The 16,062-nt window shown below is 45.2% G+C and overlaps 1 protein-coding gene across 3 annotated transcripts in view; it reads right to left on the reverse strand.

The window, feature by feature from the left end:
* The window catches only part of LOC144506399 (galactosylgalactosylxylosylprotein 3-beta-glucuronosyltransferase 1-like), a 135,724-nt gene that overhangs the window by 75,479 nt on the left and 44,183 nt on the right, over positions 1–16,062 (reverse strand). The window contains exon 1 of one of the 3 annotated variants that reach the window (XM_078232449.1): positions 2,625–2,693. The exons of the other annotated variants lie outside the window; for them this stretch is intronic. The gene's annotated coding sequence lies outside the window, so the exon portion shown is untranslated. Of the gene's footprint in view, positions 1–2,624; positions 2,694–16,062 lie in introns of those variants that run through there. 3 annotated transcript variants of the gene reach the window in all.

Genomic DNA, 16,062 nt, shown 5'->3' on the forward strand with positions numbered 1-16,062 from the left:
CATGAGTGGGCTGCAGCCAGGGCAGGGCAGTAAGGATAATACAGGTTCCAGACTATCAGAGGTACAGGTTGCACAATGGATCTGCTGCAGAGGACAGATCAGGACCTTAACAGGGCAGCCTACAGAAGAACACTAATGGCTTGCACAACAAATTCTTGGTGGATTGCAAATCCTGCAGCTAATGTGAAAGAACATGGAGTCCAACACCAACTAGGCATTGGGGGTTTACACAGAACTTGGTTTATCCTATCAGCATGGATGTAGCCACCAACTCCCTTTGCTCATTTGTGAAACCAATTACACGGTGGTGTTTGGCCAATGTTACAGTTTCTATTGCAGCACAGATAGAAACCAAACAATGCCGGCATGCTGCAATGGAAGCTCAGACTGAAGGCCATTAAAGGTCAGCTTGTTACCATCATAGTTGTAGATTGCAGTGCGCAAAGGGGCTTGCAGGCTATCACAGCAGTTGAGCAATCTGACCTCCAATCGATTGCTAGGATTGGAGACTTGACACCCCAGGCAAGTGGCCATGACTCCATGGAGCAGAAACTTGCTGCCCCCTCTCAGGATGACACCATTCATCCTTCCACCTCTTCCACTCCGCTTCTATCCTTGCTGCTACCTATCAGTCAACCAGACTCCTGCCACTCACACCAAGATTGTGCAGTGCACATCAGGGGCTGCTAGGCCAGCTCCTCAGCATACTGCATCATGCAGTTTGCATACTGCAGCAGTCACTGGTGCATTAGGACAGGCACTATGGGTAATTAAAATAAAAACAGAAAATGCTACAACTAGTCAGCAGAGTTGGCAGCATCGATGAAGGTAGAAACAAGGTTAACTTTCCAGGTCTGTAATCTTTCATAAGTAGAAGAAATGAGCTCCCAAGTGGCACTGCTGGCATCAAATCAGTATTCACACACTGATTAGTGACCTGCTTTGTCTGCTCTACATCCAACCGGTAGATATTCACTGCACATGTGCTGACATCCTCACCAATGTGATGGACAGTACAAATCACCACATAGTCGTGCCAGTGTGCTGCTGATGCCATTTTGGGCTCTGGGGACACATGTAATACCTAGAAAACTGAAGTTAATGAGCCCAATTTCTCACCCCATAATTTTAATATGATTTGCAGGGAGAAAGTCTGTAATTGGAAGAGGAGAGAGAGCTTGAGACAAAAAGAGGGGTTAATGCACAAAATGTCAGCCAGTTAGGTCGTTGGGGGTGCGGATGGGGATGTGTGGAGACTGGTGGGTAAGTCCCCTGTTCCATAATAACTGCCACAAACCCCACCTCCCGGTTCCTGATTTTTCCTGATTTCCAATAGGAGTTAAAATCTGGGTCACTGTCATCAAGTGCTTTTAGATATAGCTTGTGTTGAAGATTACTTTCTCAAGTGTAACCGCAGAAGAAATAAAGAAATTTGTTTTTGTCATCCTTAGGGCTCTCCGACTGAAACTGTTAATTTAAAGCCAATTAAAGTTTAATTAGTGGAAATGTTGTGTTGTATTGCTGTGTCTGCCACTAATTGAATTATGACTATGAAAAGTAATTTCAATTAGAACCCTTTTCAACTAATCCTCATCAATCTTTCCTGGCTTCCCAGAAGTGAAAATACGTGCTAACCCATTTTGGCAATCAGTTCCTATCTTTTGTGACTTCCCTGTCACATGTAACCTAATAATATGCTTCTGACAGAGTCAATAGGTATCAAAGTAAGGGGGCCACACAATATGACTAATTGCTCACTTTAGTAGATAATCTGTTTCCTGGAGTTAGCTTCCAGCCAATTTGTAGGATGTAGGTCAAATAATCAGACGGTGAAACAGGCTCGATGAGCACTGGTACATGACAAATGCATGACTGCAACTTCACAATTTAACTTTAAACAGAAGTCAATATTTGACCATTACCATAAAGCTTTGTCATGGATGCTGATTTTATTTTAAACCTCAAATTTATCAAACGTGATCTATTGGAGATGACACCAAGGAAATACCTGAGCTACAGATGTATCAGGGGAGGCACACTGCACAATCGCTACACTTTAATCATAGGCTGCTGCTTCACTGGGTACTGAAGACACTTGGTAGTTAGAATTTCTGCTTCAAGTGAAAATGAGGAGATTTTTTTTCATCTCTGGGATATGAGCCTAATTTCTCAACCGCAAAAGGTTAAGATTCAAATCATGACTCATACCCAGATGAGGCTCAGCGTTGAACAAGGATTCTGTTGAAGCCTTCTCAATTACTCCATCAGATGTGCTCATACTAAAACTAGCAATATGAGGCTGTTCATAACAAACACCGTACAATTTACCACCGTGAATCGCAATCGAACTCAAATTTAGTTTTGGACAGAAACAGGAAAAAGCCGGACTTTCTCCATAGTTAGTGGCAGCTTTAATAAAATCAAAATGTATATATTGTTTGGGGTGTGGGGCAGGAATATAACTTAAAGTTGTTTTAAAGTTTATTTATTGGTGTCAAAAGTAGGCTTGCATTAACACTGCAATGAAGTTACTGTGAAATTTACCAACTATAAAAAGAAAAACAAGATGTCTTGCCATTTTTGTCAAAAAAAATGTAATTGGAGTTATTTATTGCTCATACAACCTGTGGTAGTCATGCAGGATGAGGTTCTGGTAACTGGGAAAAGTCTCTAAGGTGAAGATAACAAAGTCACATGCCACTAGTTCACTCAGATCAATAATCTCGCCAGCATGACACACTTGAAAAGAGCACTTCCTCTGACCAAAAAGAGCACTTTCAATGGGTACAGATGACTGGCGTCTGGGTTGTCAGTCTAAATGGCTTATTTCATACATGACGTCAGACAGTTTTAAATATTAACATTAATCTATCCAATATCTTTAGAACTTGGAATCAGCATGAACCCACAGCAGCAATCAAAGGGTTGTGTCTAAATATCACAGTGCTGGAGGAGCAAATTGATATCTATCAGCTGTTGCTGTCAACTTTGCCCAGCTCCACTCCTGCAGCTCTATGATATTTAACTGATAATTCTCCCAGCTGACAGATGACTTCAGTTTTGGCCCGAGGTGCTAATTTTTACCACTCTCCGCTTCCCCACCTCCCCCCAATTTAAATAGAGGCTCCTAGATTTCCAAAATAGTGACCAAATGTCAAATTCTGAGCAATGAGTCACTTGGTAATTCTACTTATTATTCCACAAGCACATAGAGAATCTGCACAAATTACATGTGGATTACCTGGAACGTTAAAGCCATTAGGAACAATTTTCCCGGCTCGCTGTGCTGCTCGAGTAGCGCAGCAGGCTGGGAAATGTAAACGGCGGCTGTGATGGATGCCAGTCTCAACTTTCCCAAGCCATTTTTTTACAGCATAATCAGGCTTGCGCCAGGAAACAGCGCGAGGCTGATTAATGATATTGAAATGTGAATTTCAATATGGTAGTGAGCCCGGGATCGTATCATCCAGGCTCACTAATGGTGCTGCCCCCAGCGGTGGAGATTTCCAGCAGCGGGGATTAAAGCTGGTCCCCAGCAACGGGTGATGGCCTCGCTAGTGGGGACAGAGGCCATTGAGGCCTCCCCAGGAGGTTGGGGGAGGGTGGTTGCTTCTTAGGCAACCTGGCACTTCCCACCAGGCGCTGGGCAGTGTCAAGGGACCTGAGGGAGGCAGGGCCTTCTGGGAAATGGCCAGACTGGGGACAGGCCAAGTGGTGTGTGGGGGTGGGGGGTGGGGGGGGGGGGGGGGGGGTGGTGTTGGGGAAGCCATCGGGAGGCTGGCGATTGGGACACCAGCAATTAAAAAAATTAATTCATGAGACATGGGCGTCGCTGGCTGGCCAACGTTTATTGCCCATCCCTAGTTGTCCGTGGTCAGAGGGCAGTTGATAATCAGCCACATTGCTGTGGGTCTGGGGCCACATGTAGGCCAGATTAGGTAAGGAAGGCAGATTTCCTTCCCTCGAGGACATTAGTGAACCAGATGGGTTTTTACGACAATCGACAATGGTTTCGTGGTCATCGGTAGATTCTTAATTCCAGATTTTATTTTATTGAATTCAAATTCCACCATCTGCTGTGGCGGGATTTGAACCCAGGTCCCCAGAGCATAGCTGAATTTCTGGATTAACAGTCTAGCGATAATACCACTAGGCCATCACCTCCCCTGATTGAGGTTGGGGTGTGGGGGGAGAGGCAGTGCACATGCGCTGAGCTCCCAATTGTTCCCATGAATCTGCTGCCCTTGTCTTTCTAGCTAGTAAAGGTTGCAGATTTGGAAAGTGGCGTTCAAGGAGCCTTGGAGACTTGCTGCAGTACATCTTGTATCTGGTACACACTGCTGCCACAGTGGAGGGTGTGAATGTTGAATGTGATGGATGGAGTGCCAATCAAATGGGAAGCTTTGTCCTGGATGGAGGCAAGCTTTGTGAATGTTGTTGGAGCTGTACAAATCCAAGAAAATGGAGAGTATTCCATCACACTCTTGGCTTATTCCTTGAAACTGGTAAACAGGCTTTGGGGAATTGGGGTGAATTAATCACCATAAAATGTATAGCATCTGACCTGCTCTTGTAGCGACAGTATTTATATGGCTGGTCCGGGTCTGTTTCTGGGATATTGAAACCCATGCTATTTATGGTGGGGGATTTAGTGATGATAATGCCATTTAATGTCAAGGGGCAATGATTAGATTCAATCTTGTTTGAGATGGTCATAGTCTGACACTTGTGTGACACAAATGTTATTTATCACTTATCAGCCCAATCACAAATGTTATCCAGCTCTAATTGTAAATGAACAGAGATTGCTTCAATATCTGGGAAGTCACAATTGATCACTGTGCAATCAACAGTGAACAGCCCCACTTCTGACCTTATGATGGGGGGAAGGTCATTGATGAAGCAGCTGTAGATGGTGGGGCCTGGGACACTACGCTGATGAACTCCAGCAATGATGTCCTGAGGCTGGGATGATTGGCTTCCCACAACAATCATCTTTCTGGTGCTAGTTATGACTCCAATCAGTAGAGGAATCAATTCCCACTAACTCCAGTTTTGCTAGGGCTCCTTGATGCTATGCTCGATCAAATTCTGCCTTGATGTCAAGCACAGTCACAGTCACCTCACCTCTGGAATTCAACTCTTTTGTCAATGTTTGGACCAAGGTTGTAATGTTGTGAAGAGCTGAGAGGCCCTGGAGGAATCCAAACTGAACGTAGATGAACAGGTTATTGCCGAGTAAGTGCCACTTGATAGCACTGTCAACAATAACTTTCGTCACTTTGCTGATGATTGAGAATAGACTGATGGAGCGGTAATTGGCCAGATTGCATTTGTACTGCTTTTTGTGACAGAACATATTTGGGCAATTTCCAATATTGCTGGATAGATGCTAGTGTTGTAGCAGTACTGGAACAGCTTGGGGAACACTTGTCTTCGATACTATTGCCGGAATGTTGTTAGTGCCCATTGCCTTTGCAGAATCCAGTGCCTTCAGCTATTTCTTGATATCACAGGGAGGGAATCGAATTGGTTGACGACTGATGCTAGGGACTTCTAGAAGAGGCCGAGATGGATCACCCACTCAGCACTTCTGGCTGAAGATGGCTGCAAGTACATCAGTCTTATCTTTTGCACTGATATATTGGTCTCCCCCAGTGTTGAGGATGGGGTATATGAACTGTTTGATTGTCCCCCACCATTCAGGACTGGATATGGCAGGACTGCAGACCATAGCTAAAAACGGAGGGAGCTCTGGAGGAGTACAAAGAAAGTAGGAAAGAACTCAAACGGGGAATTAGAAGGGCAAAAAGGGATCACGAAATGTCCTTGGCAGACAGGATTAAGGAGAATCCCAAGGCATTTTATTCATACGTTAGGAACAAAAGGGTTGTCAGGGAAAAAAATCGGACCTCTCGGGGACAAAAGTGGGGAATTATGCTTGAAGCCCAAAGAAGTAGGGGAGATCCTAAATGAATACTTTGCGTCGGTATTCACAAAGGAGAGGGATGTGTTGACTGGGAGTGTCTCAGAGGGGAGTGTTGAACCGTTGGAGAAAATCTCCATTACAAGGGAGGAAGTGTTAGGTTTGTTAGAGAATATAAAGACTGACAAATCCCCAGGGCCTGATGGAATCTATCCAAGGCTGCTCAGGGAGACGAGAGATGAAATCACTGGGCCTCTGACGCAAATCTTTGTCTCGTCACTGGACGCAGGTGAGGTCCCAGAGGATTGGAGGAGAGCTAATGTGGTCCCGCTATTTAAGAAGGGTAGGAAGGATAACCCGGGTAATGATAGGTCGGTGAGCTTGACGTCTGTGGTGGGGAAGTTGTTGAAGATTCTTAGAGATAGGATGTATGCGCATTTAGAAAGGAATAAACTCATTAACGATAGTCAGCATGGTTTTGTGAGAGGAAGGTCATGCCTCACTAATCTGGTGGAGTTTTTTGAAGAAGTGACCAGAATGGTTGATGAGGGAAGGGCCGTGGATGTTGTCTATATGGACTTTAGTAAAGCATTTGACAAAGTCCCTCATGGTAGGCTGGTGAAAAAGGTTGGATCTCATGGGATAAAGGGGGAGGTGGCTAGATGGGTGGAGAACTGGCTTGGTCACAGAAGACAGAGGGTGGTAGTGGAAGGGTCTTTTTCTGGCTGGAGGCCTGTGACTAGTGGTGTTCCGCAGGGCTCTGTATTGGGACCTCTGCTGTTTGTGATTTATATAAACGATCTGGAAGAAGGTGTAACTGGGGTGATCAGTAAATTTGCGGATGACACAAAATTGGCAGGACTTGCAGATAGTGAGGAGCATTGTCAGAAGCTACAGAAGGATATAGATAGGCTGGAAATTTGGGCAAAGAAATGGCAGATGGCGTTCAATCCTGATAAATGCGAAGTGATGCATTTTGGTAGAAACAATGTAGGGAGGAGCTATACGATAAATGGCAGAACCATAAAGGGTGTAGATACGCAGAGGGACCTGGGTGTGCAAGTCCACAGATCCTTGAAGGTGACGTCACAGGTGGAGAAGGTGGTGAAGAAGGCATATGGCATGCTTGCCTTTATAGGACGGGCATAGAGTATAAATTTGGGGTCTGATGTTGCAGATGTATAGAACGTTGGTTCGGCCGCATTTGGAATACTGCGTCCAGTTCTGGTTGCCACACTACCAGAAGGACGTGGAGGCTTTGGAGAGAGTACAGAGGAGGTTTACCAGGATGTTGCCTGGTATGGAGGGGCTTAGTTATGAGGAGAGATTGGGTAAACTGGGGTTGTTCTCCCTGGAAAGACGGAGGATGAGGGGAGACTTAATAGAGGTGTATAAAATTATGAAAGGCATAGATAGGGTGAACGGTGGGAAGCTTTTCCCCAGGTCGGTGGTGACGTTCACAAGGGGTCATAGGTTCAAGGTGAAGGGGGGGAGGTTTAACACAGATATCAGAAAGACATATTTTACACAGAGGGTGGTGGGGGCCTGGAATGCGCTGCCAGGCAAGGTGGTGGAGGTGGACACACTGGGAACATTTAAGACTTATCTCAATAGCCACATGAACGGAGTGGGAATGGAGGGATACAAAAGAATGGTCTAGTTTGGACCAGGGAGCGGCATGGGCTTGGAGGGCCGAAGGACCTGTTCCTGTGCTGTATTGTTCTTTGTATAGCTGGCATGCAAGTTGTGTTGTGTTGTAGCTTCATCAGGTTGAGCCCTCATTTTTAGGAATGCCTGTTGCTGCTCCTGGCACATCCTCCTGCACACTCCTGCAATTGCATCATACATTCATGTGATTTGGCTTTTCTCACAGGATTTTTCGCTCCTGCCACTGAACCTGCCCGATACAGTCGGGAGTGGAAAGTCCTAGACAGAAGATCCTAGAGAGTCTGTGTGGATCCGCAAGAGAGAGAGCAGCTATAGGCCAAGAATGTCTCGATAGTTTGCTGCATAGGAATATAGCTGGAAGCTGGAAGGCCTTTGACAAGGTCCCTCATGGCAGACTGGTGCAGAAGGTGAAGTCGCATGGGATCAGAGGTGAGCTGGCAAAACTGGCTCGGTCAAAGAAGACAGAGGATAGCAGTGGAAGGGTGAGTTTCTGAATGGAGGGCTGTGACAAGTGGTGTTCCTCCAGGGATCAGTGCTGGGACCTTTGCTGTTTGTAATAGAGATAAATAAATGATTTGGAGGAAAAATGTAACTGGATTGATTAGTAAGTTTGCGGACGACACAAAGGTTGGTGTATTTGCGGATAGCGATGAGGACCATCAGAGGATACAGCAGGATATAGATCAGTTGGAGACTTGGGCGGAGAGATGGCAGATGGAGTTTAATCCGGACAAATACGAGGTAATTTTGGAAGGTCTAATACAGGAAATATACAGTAAATGGCAGAATCCTTAAGAGTATTGATAGGCAAAGGGATCTGGGTGTACAGATACACAAGTCACAAAGTGGCAATGCAGGTGGAGAAGGTAGTCAAGAAGGCATGCGCCATGCTTGCCTTCACCAGCCGGGGCATTGAATTTAAAAATTGGCAAGTCATGGTGCAGCTTTATAGAACCTTAGTTAGGCCGCACTTGTAATATAGTGTTCAATTCTGGTCGCCACACTACCAGAAGGATGTGGAGGCTTTGGAGAGGGTACAGAAAAGATTTACCAGGATGTTGCCTGGTATGGAGGGCATTAGGTTTGAGGAGAGGTTGGAGAGACTTGGTTTGTTCTCACTGGAACGACGGAGGTTGAGGGGGTGACCTGATAGTTTTTCAAGATTATGAGAGGTATGGACAGAGTGGATAGTTAAAAGCTTTTTCCCCAGCGTGGAAAAGTCAATTACTAGAGGGCACAGGTTTAAGATGTGAGGGGCAAGGTTTAAAGGAGATTTCCGAGGCAGATGTTTTACACAGAGTAGTGGGTGCCTGGAACTCGTTGCCGGGGGAGGTAGTGGAAGCGGATACGGTAGTGACTTTTAAGGGGCGTCTTGACAAATACATGAATAGGATGGGAATAGAGGGATATGATCCCTGGAAGGATAAGGGGTTTTAGCTAAGTCGGGCAGCATAGTTGGTGCAGGCTTGGAGGGCCTGATCCTGTGCTGTAATTTTCTTTGGTCTTTTCAATCTGTGTGTAAGAACAAATTTATGGGTCATCAAACAAGGTTAGAAGAATCACCTAGCTTGGCTGGAGGAAGAGTCACTGGAAAAAGAAAACCTTGCTGTGAAAATCAACTCTAAGATTGCAAATTACCAGAAACAAAAAGAACAAATGTAAACCCTTAGGTGCCCAGAATGACTTTGGATAGATTCTGGGAAATGGTTATGCAAAGGACTGTGTAAAGTATATCTGCAGGGCTCTTCCATTCTCATAGAATCACAGAGTCCCTACAGTGTAGAAGGAGGCCATTCGGCCCATCGAGTTTGCATCAACCACAACCCCACCCCTATCCACGTAGCCCCACTACACTAAGTGGCAATTTAGCATGGCCAATCAACCTGACCTGCACATCTTTTGGACCGTGGGAGGAAACCAGAGCACCCGGAGGGGAAACACGCAGACACAGGGAGAATGTGCAAACACCACACAGTCAGTGACCCAAGCCGGGAATCGAACCCGGGTCCCTGACACTGAGACAGCATTGTTAACCACTGTGCCACCGTGCCGCGCTACTTCCATTCTGGGGAAGTTTGAATTTCTTTTTTTTTGTTTATATATCCAATTCAATCCAATCAAAGTCCAATTCAGAGTCTCATCAAGTGAGACATTCCAGATCCAAGCTGACAAGACAGTCCTCTCACTCCCTGTCTTGGGCTTGATCTACATGATCCAAGCTGATTGGAGCAGGCATTGCACCTTCTCCAAGGCTTGACCTCATTTGCATCTTAGCCAAAAGGCCGAGATGCCGCTTTAAAAAATTGCTTCAAATGAAGCTTCAGTGTAACCTCATGACTTCAAACAAGTGCAGCACATCGATACTACACTTGATCTTAACTTTTAAAAAGAAATTTGGCCTTTTGGTTATCAGTCTTTATGGGGATTAAAATGAAGATTTGTGAATATTGGGCACTATGAAGGGTGTCCGTGTATATTAAGCTGAGCAGATTGTCAGCCTTCTTCAGAGCCTCCCCCTTATCACCAGGTATTTCCATTTAATTAATTTTGCAATAATATGCAAGAAGTAACAGCTTCTAACTTAGGGGTGCTACCATCCAGTCTAAGTTAAGAACATATTATTTTGTGCATATTTACATTTTTAATTTAAATAGATTTGTCTTGCGATTTTTGATAGTGTAAATCTTGCTTACATAATCATTAAATGGCAAGCATGCTTTTTTATACACATTGCCAAAGACCCAATCCTGAACTCTAAACATTTTAATGAAGATAGACATTGATTTTCAAAGATGTGAGTAGGTATTGTTTCCACAGTAATATTTACAAGGCTGTAATGTTTTGTAATGTTTGCACTCAATGGATGGCAATAACGTTGTGCATTTTTGGTGATTGATGAGCTCAATATGGCACCTGAAACCTTGTTCAACTAATCCAAATTAAATCGCTATGTGGCTAATTTACAACATCAATCTCTTACGGACAAGCAGAAGCTATGTACAATTCGAAGCTCTTGTATGTATCAAATAAGGGGAGCTGCACATCGGATGGGGGCAGTGATTGGACATCATGGAGTTGAATTTGACTTCATGGGGGTGGTTGACCACAAGGGTTTGATCATATGGAGTTAGCTTGATAGCCATGGTGATAACATTTGAGCTTGTCCTCACCCATAAGCCATGCAGAAAAGATATTTAGCTCATTAATTTGACCATTCTTGCTTCCTTTTTACTCGTGGTCTGGGAATATTGGCCTCTAATTGTTAAAAATAAAATCTGAAAGAAACTGGGAGCATCTAGCTTCCTTGAAAGTTTGTTACTAAAATGCCTCCCTGAGAATGGATTGGTAGCATGTCCACTAACTCACCTCTGCTAAAACCCAAAGTGGGTAAGTTAAAAACTGGGTAGAGTTGGGTTTGCAAATTTAATATTTTGGAGGAGGTACAAGTTACAGTACAGAACTGGGGGTATGGGATTAACTGTCCGTTATATGCAGCACCTGAAAATTTGATTGACCAAAAACTGAACTGAATGGGCCATATTAATAGTGTAGCCACAGAGGCTGGGAATTCTGTGGCAAGTAACTCACTTCCTGACTCCTAAAGCCTGTCTAACATCAACGAAATGTGTGTAATGATACTCGCCACTTGCCTAGATAAGTGCAGCTCCAAAAACACTAGAAGCTTGACACTGGGTGCACGGTGGCACAGTGGTTAGCACTGCTGCCTCACAGCGCCAGGGACCCGGGTTCAATTCCAGCCTCAGTTAACTGTCTGTTGGAACTTGCACATTCTCCCTGTGTCTCCGTGGGATTCCTCTGGGTGCTCCGGTTTCCTCCCACAGTCCAAAGATGTATAGGCTAGGTTGATTGGCCATGATAAATCGCCCATTAATGTCAGGGGGATTAGTTGGGTAAATATGTGGGGTTATGGAGACAGGACAGGACTTGTTGTCGTTGCGGGCTCGATGGGCAATGTGGGTTTCTTCTGCACTGTAGATTCTGATTCTAACCACCCAATACAAAGCAACCCACTTGATTGGCACCCCATCCACCACCTTAAAGATTCACTCCATCACCATCAACACACAGCAGCAGCAGTGTGCACCATCTATAAGTTCCACTGCAGAAATCCATCAAGTCTTCTTTGACAGCGCCTTCCAAGAATACACAAACTCTGCCACCTAGAAGGTCAAGGGCAGCAGATGCATGGGAACACCAGCATCAGCAATTTTCTCTCCAGGCCACATGCCATTTTGACATGAAACTGTAGGGGAATTCTCCCATGGCCCCAACCAGGGGATTACATGACAGGCAGGGGGAGAATTCAGCTGGAGTCGAAAAATCAGTTTTATGCTGGCATGAATTTCCCACAGGATCTTCCAATGGTGACAGTCATTGCGGATCAGAAAAACTGTTGTAAACGGTGCGAAACCGATTTGCATCCTGCTGGTGGGATGCGGATGAAGGCCCCACCAGAGTTTTCCATCCATGCCCAATTCTCCACAACACCAACGGGAAAATATGATGGTCCAGAAGACATGGGGCGGCACGGTAGCACAGTGGTTAGCATTGCTGCTTCACAACTCCAGGGTCCCGGGTTCGATTCCCGGCTCGGGTTACTGTCTGTGTGGAGTTTGCACATTCTCCTCGTGTCTGCGTGGGTTTCCTCCGGGTGCTCCGGTTTCCTCCCACAGTCCAAAGATGTGCGGGTTAGGTTGATTGGCCAGGTTAAAAATTGCCCCTTAGAGTCCTGAGATGCGTAGGTTAGAGGGATTAGCAGGTAAATATGTGGGGGTAGGGCCTGGGTGGGATTGTGGTCGGTGCAGACTCGATGGGCCGAATGGCCTCCTTCTGCACTGTAGGGTTTCTATGATTCTATGACATCCGAGACAATGTGGCATGCAGATGTCGGGACTCACCTGAACAGTGCCTGGGGTTGCCTGTGGAGTTCAGGATAGAGGTTGTCTGCAACCCTGAACCTTGGAACGCTACAGCAGGGGGTGGGGGAGTATCTATCAAGTGGCTCTTCTAGATTCAGTGTCATCAATGAGGTCCATTTTCCAGCCTCAGCATGTTCCTGGAGGTCCATCTTCTTTTTCAGAAGGTCCATCTTCTTTCTTCAACTTTGGGTCAGTGCTGTTTTGCGCCTTTGCAATATGGCACCCATTTACGATGGTGGAACATGTGCCATCATGCCCACCCAGCCACAGAATATGGCACTAATCCCTCGGGTGCATAATTAATACTGTCGGGGCCAGAGGATATCACGTGGATTCCCACCAGCCTCCGCAAAGGGAAACACTCCCCATTGCCTCTACTGCAACAGGGCTTAGTCCCACATGGGAGAATTCTGCCTAATATAGCTGTTCGTTCACTGTCGCAGGGTCAGAATTCTGGAACGCCCTTCCTTAAAGCACTGTGGGTGTACCTACACCACGTAGATTGCAGCAATTCAAGAAAGTGCTCACCATCTATTGGAGGGTAACTAGAGATGGGCAATAAATGCTGGCCTAGCTAGTGATGCCCATATCCTGTGAATAAAAAAATTCCATTGCAGTCAATAGAACTGAATACTGAGCGTTGTATATAACAAGTGCCAATTTGATACTGCCCAAAACAAATTTCTAGCCTTTACTTTCCTACCTAACCCACCTGTCCTCAGAAGTTACAAATCACCCAGTGATGTTCAGCATCACTATTTGCATACCTCTGTCATCAGAATGAATACCTTGTGTTAAATCAACTTGAACTACTCAATCTAAGGACAGCTATTCAAGGTTTTTCTGTTGTACTCCAGAATGCCAGTTAGTGAAGAACGGGACTGGAATCTTTAGGATTTATTCAGTGTTATCCATGACAAGAATGCATCTCCTAACCCCTAAGCTTCAGTCTATGTCCGCTTATATCTCTTTTGTGCATCTAACACCAATTAAGAGATCTATTTGGAAGGGGAATTGTTACCTCACTCTAATAAAAACATAAAACTATAAAGGCAGCTAAACAACTAAGATTAAAATAAGATAAAAGCAAATTACAGCAGATGTGGAATCTAAAATGTTTTTTTTGCCTATTATAAGGGCGCAAGTGAATTCCCAGTCAATGCCCTCCATCTGCACGCAATTAAACAAAATTAATATAGTTGGGGTGGGGTTGAAGGAGGGTGTGGCATTACCTTGTCAGTTTCAGAATTCAAATATTAGGTAAATACAGTCTTCAGGGAGGACAGAATAGTTTGATAGGAAAATCATGAACCCCTAGCTCCAGATACATTACTACCCATCTGATATCTGGTGGCTAGTGACTAGCTTGTCAGTATCAAATGTAAATGCTATAATAAATCACCAGGTAAAAATATGCACTTAACACAAAATAATTAAAATATGCCTTTAGTGTAGGCTTCAAACCAGATGTTAAGAACATAAGAACATAAGAAATAGGAGCAGGAGTAGGCCATCTAGCCCCTCGAGCCTGCCCCGCCATTCAATAAGATCATGGCTGATCTGATAGTGGTTTAGTTCCACTTACCCGCCCGCTCCCCATAACCCTTAATTCCCTTATTGATCAGAAATCTATCTACCTATGACTTAGACATTTTTAACAAGGTAGCCTCCACTGCTTCAATGGGCAGAGAATTCCAGAGATTCACTACCCTCTGAGAGAAGAAGTTCCTCCTCAACTCTGTCCTAAACTGACTCCCCCTTATTTTGAGGCTGTGTCCTCTAGTTCTTGTTTCCTTTCTAAGTGGAAAGAATCTCTCTGCCTCTACCCTGTCTAGCCCTTTCATTATCTTATATGTCTCTATAAGATCTCCCCTCAGCCTTCTAAACCCCAACGAGTACAGGCCCAATCTACTCAATCTCTCCTCATAAGCTAACCCCCTCATCTCCAGTATCAACCTGGTGAACCTTCTCTGTACTCCCTCCAAGGTCAATACATCCTTCCGCAAATAAGGGGACCAAAATTGCACACACTACTCTAGTTGCGGCCTCACCAGTACCTTGTACAATTGCAGCAAGACCTCCCTGCTTTTATACTCCATCCCCTTCGCGATAAAGGCCAACATTCCATTTGCCTTCTTGATCACCTGCTGCACCTGCAAACTGAGTTTTTGCGATTCATGCACAAGGACCCCCAGGTCCCTCTGCACAGTAGCATGTTGTAATTTTTCACCATTTAAATAATAGTCCATTTTACTATTATTCCTTCCAAAGTGGATAACCTCACACTTGTCAACGTTATACTCCATCTGCCAGATCCTCGCCCACTCACTTAGCCTATCCAAATCTCTCTGCAGACTTTCCGCATCCTCCACGCAATTCACTTTCCCACTCATCTTTGTATCATCCGCAAACTTTGTTACCCTACACTCGGTCCCCTTCTCCAGATTGTCTATGTATGTGGTAAACAGTTGAGGCCCCAGCACCGATCCCTGCGGCACGCCACTAGTCACCAACTGCCAACCAGAAAAGCACCCATTTATTCCAACTCTCTGCTTCCTGTTAGATAGCCAATCCTCAATCCACGCTAACACTTTACCCCCAACTCCGTGTACCCCAATCTTCTGCAGCAACCTTTTGTGAGGCACCTTATCGAACGCCTTCTGGAAATCCAAAAACACCACATCCACCGGTTCCCCTCTGTCAACTGCACTCATTACATCTTCATAAAAATCCAGTAAATTCGTCAAACACGGCTTTCTCTTCATGAATCCATGCTGCATCTGCTTGATCAAACCATTTTTTTCCAGGTGTCTTGCTATTTCTTCTTTAATGATGGATTCCAGCAATTTCCCAACTACGGACGTTAAGCTAACCGGCCTGTAGTTACCCGTCTTTTGTCTACCTCCTTTTTTAAACAGTGGCGTCACATTAGCTGTTTTCCAATCAGCCGGCACTTCCCCAGAGTCCAGCGAATTTTGATAAATTACAACCAACACATCTGCTATTACTTCTGCCATTTCTTTCAGTACCCTGGGATGCATTCCATCCGGGCCCAGGGACTTGTCTACCTTTAGTCCCATTAGCCTACCAAGCACTACCTCTTTAGTAATAGTAATCGTTTTAAGGACCTCACCCCCGACAGTCCCACGACCATCAATTTTCGGTAAGCTATTTGTGTCTTCTACCGTGAAGACTGACACACAAAAATTTGTTTAAGGCCTCGGCCATTTCCTCGTTTCATAGAACATAGAACAGTACAGCACAGAACAGGCCCTCCGGCCCACGATGTTGTGCTGAGCTTTATCTGAAACCAAGATCAAGCTATCCCACTCCCTATCATCATCCCGAATGCCCGTGACCGCCAGGCAAGACTGTTCTCTTCCTGTTGGGGAGCACTTCAGCGGTCACGGGCATTCGGCCTCTGATATTCGGGTAAGCGTTCTCCAAGGCGGCCTTCACGACACACGACGGCGCAGAGTCACTGAGTAGAAACTGATAGCCAAGTTCCGCACGCACGAGGACGGCCTC

The sequence above is a fragment of the Mustelus asterias genome, chromosome 17 (assembly GCF_964213995.1).
Source record: "Mustelus asterias chromosome 17, sMusAst1.hap1.1, whole genome shotgun sequence".
Lineage (NCBI taxonomy): Eukaryota > Metazoa > Chordata > Chondrichthyes > Carcharhiniformes > Triakidae > Mustelus > Mustelus asterias.